The sequence below is a fragment of the Condylura cristata genome, unplaced genomic scaffold (assembly GCF_000260355.1).
Source record: "Condylura cristata isolate star-nosed mole 26May11 unplaced genomic scaffold, ConCri1.0 scaffold00013, whole genome shotgun sequence".
NCBI classification, from domain to species: domain Eukaryota; kingdom Metazoa; phylum Chordata; class Mammalia; order Eulipotyphla; family Talpidae; genus Condylura; species Condylura cristata.
Genome location: NW_004567114.1, coordinates 4,952,665 through 4,961,184, shown reverse-complemented (window position 1 = coordinate 4,961,184; position 8,520 = coordinate 4,952,665). Strand labels below are relative to the sequence as shown.

The 8,520-nt window shown below is 43.9% G+C and overlaps 1 protein-coding gene across 4 annotated transcripts in view; it reads left to right on the top strand.

The window, feature by feature from the left end:
* The window catches only part of VRK1 (vaccinia related kinase 1), a 73,263-nt gene that overhangs the window by 2,263 nt on the left and 62,480 nt on the right, over nt 1–8,520 (top strand). Inside the window, exon 1 of one of the 4 annotated variants that reach the window (XM_012724335.1) lies at nt 1,448–1,491. The exons of the other annotated variants lie outside the window; for them this stretch is intronic. The gene's annotated coding sequence lies outside the window, so the exon portion shown is untranslated. Of the gene's footprint in view, nt 1–1,447; nt 1,492–8,520 lie in introns of those variants that run through there. 4 annotated transcript variants of the gene reach the window in all.

Here is an 8,520-nt window from a genome sequence, read left to right as displayed (position 1 = left end):
GAGAGAGAGAGAGAGAGAGAGAGAGAGAGAGAGAGAGAGAGAGAGATTTCATGAAACAAGGTCTTGAGGAAGTTTGAGAATAGGTTGGTGACTGAGCAGAGCTGGAGAACGTTCCAGGGTGAGCAGAAAGTGGGACTGACTCACTAGACACCTTGTGCCTAGTCAGGAGGATGCTGCTGCTTGTGTGGTCTTCTTGTTCTCTGTAGTGTTTTGGACAAACAAGTTCTTTTTGTTTGCAATTAGTAGAGGCCACTCTTGATGACTTTAGTAATGTCGTAAAGAGCACACGAGAAGTTAATAAGTATGTACTACACAATTAGTGAGACAGTGTAGAAAATACCAAATTTTTGACTATGGTGTCAGACTAATTGAGAAAGGGTAGAGTCCAGATCAAGCACTTGCCAAGGTGGTGTAAGCTAGTCCATTGCACAGTGGGGGGTTGCTGTGGGTGTGCTCCCATTTGCCTCCACAAGGGAGGGCCTGGCCTGGCCTGGCCAGGAGTCTATTTTTCCCCTTGCTTTGTGAATGGCTTTCTGAGGTTGCTGTGTTTCATGCATTTTCCCAGTTGTTCTGCTCATGCTTTCTCCTCCATTGTTATCTGAAATCTTTGCACTCAGACCTAGGCACATTTTGCTGTTCTTGCAGATGAGTGTTGGCAACACTGAAAAAAAGAAACTATAGAGAGCCTGGCGAGAATGAGACTGCCCTTTCCCCTCCTGACCTTTAAGACTCCTGCACAACTCCTGAGGATTAGAAGCAACTCTCTCCTAAGTCTTTAGTAAACTATTAGGGACTTTGTTAGTCATGGGATCTTTGTCAACTTGGACAAATAGGTGTTTGTGAATCCTGTTTATTTAGTCATGTAGATTCCTGGATTTTGATGGTTCTTTGCAGTAACTCCTCTCTCTGAGTCTCTGCCTGTTGCCTGGGAACCCGTACTTGAACATGAAGATAGACATTACTCTTCTGGGCACATAGTTAGGGAGAATAGTGACAGCTAGACCCTCAGATGTTTATCAGTAAAATATGCATTAAGTAGAAATTAAGTGGAAGTCATATAGTTAAATTGCTAGGTTATTTGAGATTTGGGGATGCTCTTCTGTGTTCTAGGGGTACTGTCTTCAATATTGTGTATGTACCGCCCCTTACTTTTAAGTCAGGTAGTATCCCTGTTTACGGAGGGCACACCTAGAACAGTGTGTAGTTGGCCTTCCAGGAATGGATGCGGAGTGGAAGGTCATTAGGAGCAGGGCAGCACTGTCTGCTTGGGGGCTTCACCGCTTCTCTGTGTGCTTTGTTTCATTTTTTCCTTGCAGGGCTGCTGTCTTGCTGATTGCACATGGGGCAGAGCTGTCTGCTGTACACTTAGCTCCTTGTTTCAAGAACCTGGAAGAGACTCCATTATCCATCTGTCAGCTGTATCTAAAATTAAAAGGAAAAAACCACGAAGTTAGAAATCTCACAGCCAAGATAACTACAGCTTTGTTTCAGGTTAACTGCTTTTCTCAAGTTGTTTCACCAAGTAAGAGTCGAACAAATGGCATTGTTTGATGATACTGTGTATGAATGCATTGTGATCGCGTTTCACAACACCAAGTGTTAAAAAGGGCTCTTAAGCCTTCAGTCTTCATAGACTGGGAGAGTCCACACAGGCGGGGCAGCAGAGCTCGCGTTCACATTGTGGCCAGTGTGCTAGTGTCTAGAGGCAGTAGGAACAACTCAGGACAGGAGTCTTAATTTATTTTTGCAGAATTAAGGTCAGGTTATAAACATTTACAAGGCTTAATCTTACTGGTTTTTCAGATTCAAGAAATACTTGAGAAACTGTGACTTTTAAGCCTGCATCATCATGCATCATCATTCACGCTGCCTAGCTAGCGTGCAGGGTTTCTTTGGGTTGATTTTTTTTTTTAAATACTATAATAGTTTATTTTTACATCATTTTGTGCCTTTTTCCATCTCATTTGTAATCTCTTTGGGTTGATTTTAATCATTATGATAAATGTAAGCAGCAGCATATCAACAGAAAGAAGGGAAACCTGAAATCTGTGTAAGCGGTTTGCCAAAGCACGTTGTGTCAGTGGGGTTCCTAGCAGCTCAGGCGTCGCGAGGCTCCACCTCATGCAGGGAACAGTTTACCTTAGAAGGACACATTGGTGGTTTCTGGGTTTGTATTATTTCCTTTTTCCTTAAGAGTTATTTATTTATGCATACAAGAACTGGGGGGTACAGGCCAGAGGCCCAGTGGGGTGAGAGGTAGTGGGGATCAGAATAGGTGGGTCGATGGAAATACTCTGCTGAGGGAAGCAGTGGGGAGACAGGAGCGGCCTGCTGCGCCCTGTGGGTCAGCAAGCTGGCGGGATCTTTCTCATGTTGTGATGCCTGCAGGTAGCTTCATAGTGCTGCTGTTTAACCCCTTGCACCACCAGGGAGGCCCGGGGTTGGGCATTCTGAGTAAAGCTGCTTGGAACCCTCGTGACAGGTTTTAGTATCAACATGTTTTCAGTTTTTAGGGTAAATGCCAAGGGGTGTGGGTGTTAAATTATAGGGTTAGTATCTGTTTGACTTACTAAAATACTGCCAAACTTTCCTGGAGTAGCTGCAGCATTTTGCAGTCTTAGCGTTAGCACTGGAGGGGTACACTTCTCTGCATTCTCAGCAGCATGTGATGCTGGTTTGGGATTTTCCAGGTAGTGGCATTTTTATTAGCCATTCTAACAGGTGTGTGCACTTGTAGGTGTGTGCGCTTGTATTTCATCTTGGCTCTCATTTCTGTTTCTCTCACAGCTGAAGATACCGAGCACCTTTTCATGTGCCTGTTTGCCAGATGTTGCTTGTTAGTGACGTTTCTGTTCAAATCTTTTGCTTGTTTTGAAATTGATTTCTTCCTGAGTTTTAGAGTGTCCTTTATGCTTTCTGAATGAGTCTTTGCCTAATAAGAAATTTATGGGTGTGTTCTCTCAGTTTGTGACTTGACATTTCATTCTGTTCTGGTGTCTTGCAGTTCAGAAGTTTTTAGTTTTGGTGAAGTCTGATTTATCAGTGTGGATCATGTTTTGGTGGCATGCAAGTGTCAAACTCTCGGCCTGGCCTGAGATCAGGAGGTGGTCTGTGTTTTCTTCTGAGTGTTTTATTAATTTTGTGTCTTGCATTAACATCTCTGATCTGCTTTGAGTTAATTTTTGCACATATGTGGTTTAGCTATCGGTTCTTTTTCTTTTGCTTGTGGCTGTCCAACCGCCCCTAAACTGCCTTTGCTCCACTGAAACAATTTTTATTACCTTTAGCAAAAATCAACTGGCCGTAAACTGTACATAAAAGTGAAAATAGGAAATGAATAAGCAATTATGAAAACTATTACGGATTTATGAAGAGATGACATAGCTTGAGTTGGAAAAATTATGGATGGACCTGGGATGAGGGTAAGCCTTTGAGGGATCAGTGTGCGCAAAGACAGGTGCTGGAGAATGAAAGAAAGCATTGGCTGTTTTGAGGGAGCTATGTGCTTGTGGGGGGCGGGGCAGAAATAAAGGAAGGAAGGTGATTGGCAAGTACAGAGAACTGCTGGCCAGATGCTGGAATTTAGAGCCAGTCCCACTGGCTATGCGGAAGGTCCTCTAGTTTCTTGAGTGACACAGTAGGAATGATCTCAAGAGACCTGTTTCAGGGCCAAATCGGCAGGAATAGCTTGGTAGCAAGCACTGGCATCATGCTAAACACTTTTTTGTTGGTACTTACCAGAAAGCTAAGAGTGGTGTTACTTCACAGTATTAAATCCTTACTGTTTCCTGAAAGAAAAGTAGATTTAAGACTACTGTCTTCAGTAACTTTACTGAAAGCTGCCGGACTTGGAAACTCCTTTGTTTTGATGCTACATTAGCACCAAGGGAAAGTCTTCTCTGCTGGCTCAGTGGGGCAGGCCTGTCCTTCTTTTCAGGCCAAAGTGTTGACAGAAATGAGTGGCTGAAATGATCACAGCATAAAGAGTTGATAGATTGGCCTAGTGAGAGAAAGTTAATGGAATCACTTTTACTTCTCAGGGCAAAGAGGAGACTTGGGTTATTTAATCAGAACGCCCTGAACTTGCAGATGAAGAACTATATGGAGAATGATGATGGGCCAGCTGTTCTTCAAACTCACCAAGGGCCGAGCAAGAACTAATGGCTCAAATGGCAGCATTAGGAATTTTCTCTGAGGGAAGAATTTCCAGACCGGAAGGACATTAGTCGCTTCATGCCAGCCACCCAGGTCTTGAAAGGTAGAATGGGAGTAGTTTAGGAACATTTTTGCCTGTGGACAGGACAGTGTGAAAAGTTGCAGCCTCCAGTCCCGATTTATTCAATAATGATTGAAAATATTCTTAGCACCCCCTCATCTCTGGGTATCTTCTTTTGAACATTGCCCCCCCCCCCCATTATCTGTGGGGATCTCATTTGGTTTCTGCTTTCTTTTGTGTACTTAAAGGATTCTTTTGGACATAGATTAAACTTCAGTTATTTTTAAAATAACTGTCCAACAAATAGAACTTATTTAACTTAGGAACTACTAAGTTGTGACGCATCTCTGCTTATTCCATTTGAAAGATCACTGAAGACTTGTTGATCAAAGGATTTCACTGCAGAAGGATTACCGTGCCATATGTTAAAGAAGGACTGGCGACCTGAACAGCATCGGTGCCACACCTTATTTGTCTCCAAAGCGTCTTTTCTGGTTTGATTTTACTTCCTTATCTCATGGCTTAACTCTAGCTGTGTCTTTTTTCTACTGAAATGTGATTGACCAAGATTTCACTTGATTGCAAACCTTCAGTATTATAGGAAAAAAGAATTTTTTTTTTCTGTAGAAGAGCAAGCTCTTGCAGTGCTGTGCAAGCTGCCCATTTAAAGCTCTCATTGCTTGGCACCTATGCCCTAGTGACAGTTTGACCAACATGTGAGCAGGCACGCTGCCATCCCGACAGATGGACGGGAGTCTCGGCAGCCAAGAAACCATGTATCTGCATCTAGTGTATTTGTTAAGGGCAGGATTCCCAGTCGGGGATGTTCCAACGTCTGTCCATCCTGAGCTTTCACGCCTATGGATAAAGGGATGTCATCATTAATCTCAGCTTCTCACTGAGGTTCCAGAGGCCCGCAAGAACTTCTTGGCTCACAGGAGTAGGCAACCGGGGACAGTCAGGATAATTGTCCTCTCCCTCATCGCAGGGCTCCTCAGGTCTTCCTTTCTCTCCCTCCTAGTCATTGAGATTTGCAGTGAGTATAGGTACATCAGACGCTGTCTCGAGTGCAGCCGGACGATTGCATTTTCTGGAGTACGGCAGCTTTCAAAGTCTACATCATGACTGCTTTGGGCGGTGCTGATCGGAGCCAGATGGGACCGTATGACCTCAGGGCAGCCCCGTTTCATCATTGAAGGAAGATAAAATAGTACCCACAGCACCCGGTGACAGAAATACAGTTTGAGTCAGCGGCACCAGGCCTGGCCCACAGTGAATGCTCGGTGCGCCATTGCCACCATCATCGTGGTGTCTGCTGCTCGCAGCACCGCTCCACCTGGACGTCCTTCATTTGTTCTCCTTCCTGACACCCTGACTTTTTGATAGGTCACGCGTCTTTCAAAGAGTAATGCTGTTCATTGGTTCTCTGCGCGTCTGTAGGGCCGCAACTACCACCATACTCTAGTTTTAGAAAGTATCGTCACACCCTCTAGGGGCCGCGCTCCCTCCTGCTACTCGTCGGCTTGTCTGCCCAGTGCCCGACGTAGCTGGGCCACGCAATACGAGGCCTTCTGGCACTGCTGTGCTCCCCGAGTGCGTGTTCTAGCTGAAAAGAAATCAAAGTGAACCTTAAAAGGTTAATGAACTCAAAGTCTATTCACATCCTTAAGTTGGTGTTGCTTTTTTAACATTATTGAGTTCATTAACCTTTTAAGGTTCACTTTGATTTCTTTTCAGCTAGAAACACTTTCCTTCCTCGGTTTTCCTTTCACTTGGGGCTGTGGGCCCCTTCCCTCGTGAGGGGTGTGGCTGTGGAGCCAAGCCCTTGCTTCCTCTGGGCACGACCTCCTGGACTGAGTGGGTGAGCGCAGCCTCGGGCTCTCCCCGCCCTTGGACTAGACCTTTGCATTTCCTACCAGCCCTGAGGTGGGTATGCTGCTCTCCCTGCAGGCCAGAAGGAAGGCGGGTTTGGACTTGGTCCCACTCAGTTTCCCAGTGAGGCACGAGACCCGGAGAAGTTGGACCTTGTGAGTTCACAGCGGGTGGGCCGGTCAGGACTGCTTTAGCTCGCTTTCAGAGAGTGTGGGTTTCTCAGGACAGGTGTGTTACACTGAAGGGGCCCGGGGTGAGGAAGGTCGTGGCCTTGACTTCTAGAGGCATCTGAAAGTGGACTTCCTGTGTCGAATGAGTTGGAAAGTTTTATTTTGGGTTTGGGACTATTGCAAAGACTTTCATGTTGATGAATGGCGTTAGCATTCCCAGGCCCCCAGAGTGGCTGCCCGAGAGGAGCGGTCCAACTGTCAGACAACAGGGAGACCTGTAGGACGAGACACTGACACTGTGCAACTCAGGTGACACCATGGCACAGTGCTGCGGCTGTGAGCAGACATGGGTTGTCTGGTGGCCTCAACGTGACTGGTGCTGCGACGACCTTCACTTTCCTTCCTTTTGCGTGTAGGCCCGAGTAGATCTTGGAGCTGTTGATTCTGTCTGGACCCCGGGAATGGTGGCAGTGGTGGCAATGGTGCATGGCCAGACGCTGACACTGGAGAGCTGGCTTCAGACTCCTCAGGGTGAACCTGGAGCCAGAAGACGGGCTCATTAAATGCGCCCTTTATATGTACATTATTTTTTAACTATTTTTTTCTTATATTCTGTGGTAGTGTTTCACATCAGGTGTTCTCAGCTATATTTTTGTGACTATTTTCTATTAAGACAACAATTAAAAACTTTCTGAAGAGCTTAATTTTGGTGAGTGATGACTTCTTTTGTCCTTTGAACATCATTTTTTTTTTAATTGTTAGGCATTGTGCTTATGGCAACATGGCAGATTTCTGTTTTGCCTTATGTACAGTTATTGCAGCACCTACATATTCATTCAGGCTAGTCTTTTACCCGCGTCAGGCTTTGTGATTGCAGATGTGTGCTCTCTCTTGATCCCTCTATTAACTAGTACTAAGGCATTTTGCAAAAATTACGCTTCGCGGTTCCTGACTTTTGAATCTTGGCCCTGAACACCTACTGGTTGTTAGGCCATGGACAAATTACTTTATGGATGGTCAGTGTGATACCTTAGTTTTAAGATTTAAAGATAATACATTTAAATTACCCAACAGAGAGGTGCTTAGTAGTGAGGTTAGCAGTTATATGTATTAGTTTATTCATAGGTAAACATATAAGTTATAATTAGTGGTTAATTGATTCTGGTATAGATACAGTCTTTTCATATTTCTACTCATTTAGAATTCATTGGGCAAAAATAAATGATCATATTAATAAAAAACCTTCATTTCAGCCTTCACTTTTAATTAATAGTCTTTCAGAGATTGTATTAGTCTTTGAAGACTGACCTAGTCAAAACAGGAAGGTATGAACTTGTCTGCACATGAAGGAACTGGGAGCTGCTTTCTACATAATAGATTGCAAGGTTTTTAATTGGTTTTGATCCTGATGTTAAAGATATACAAATTCCAGATAACAACACTTGATATTTTATTTACTAAAGTTTTCTTATCATTCATGAAATATTCTGAAAAGATTTTTTAATTGAGAAAGTAGTATGTACACACAATAATAAATTTAGTCAACATGGAAGGACAAGAATGGAATCTTAACACCCTTCCCCAGACATCAGCAGAGTTCATCCTGGACAACTCCACTTTGAACTGTGTAGTTGCACTTACAAATTTTTTTTTTATTAAGATTTATTTATTTAGGTATACAGAACTGGGGTATAGGCCAGAGGTGGCGAGAGGGCACCCGAGACTGAGCCAGGAGCAGAGCAGGCCTTCTGATAAAGTACACTGCTGAGGGGAGCAGTGGGCGGGTCAGGTCTGCCGCGCCATGTGGGTCACCTCTATGGCAGCATCGAACTTATGCTGAAGTGGCTTTAGCCTCTTAGTGCTGTGCTTTAACCCGCTGCACCACCAGGGAGGGCCCTATAAATGGTTTCTAAAAATAAATATAGTGTAACGTTTTTTGAGATTTGTGACAATTGCGGAAAAAAAAAAAGCTTGCAAATGAACCACATAGTCTACAAATACCAAAAAATTAAGAAAAATGTTTGTCGTGAGTGAATACATTTACAGATAATAGACTTTTTAAAAATCATTTATTACCTTAAAATACACAAAACTGTGCAAAGTTCAGGTTTATTAAGACGCATACACACAAGCAATTAGGGTGGTCATTAAAATAAGCCTGTACTGGCACATCTTCAAACAACTAGCAACAACAAATGTTGGCGAGGATGTGGAGAAAAAGGAACTCTCCTGCACTGCTGGTGGGAATGCAAACTAGTACAA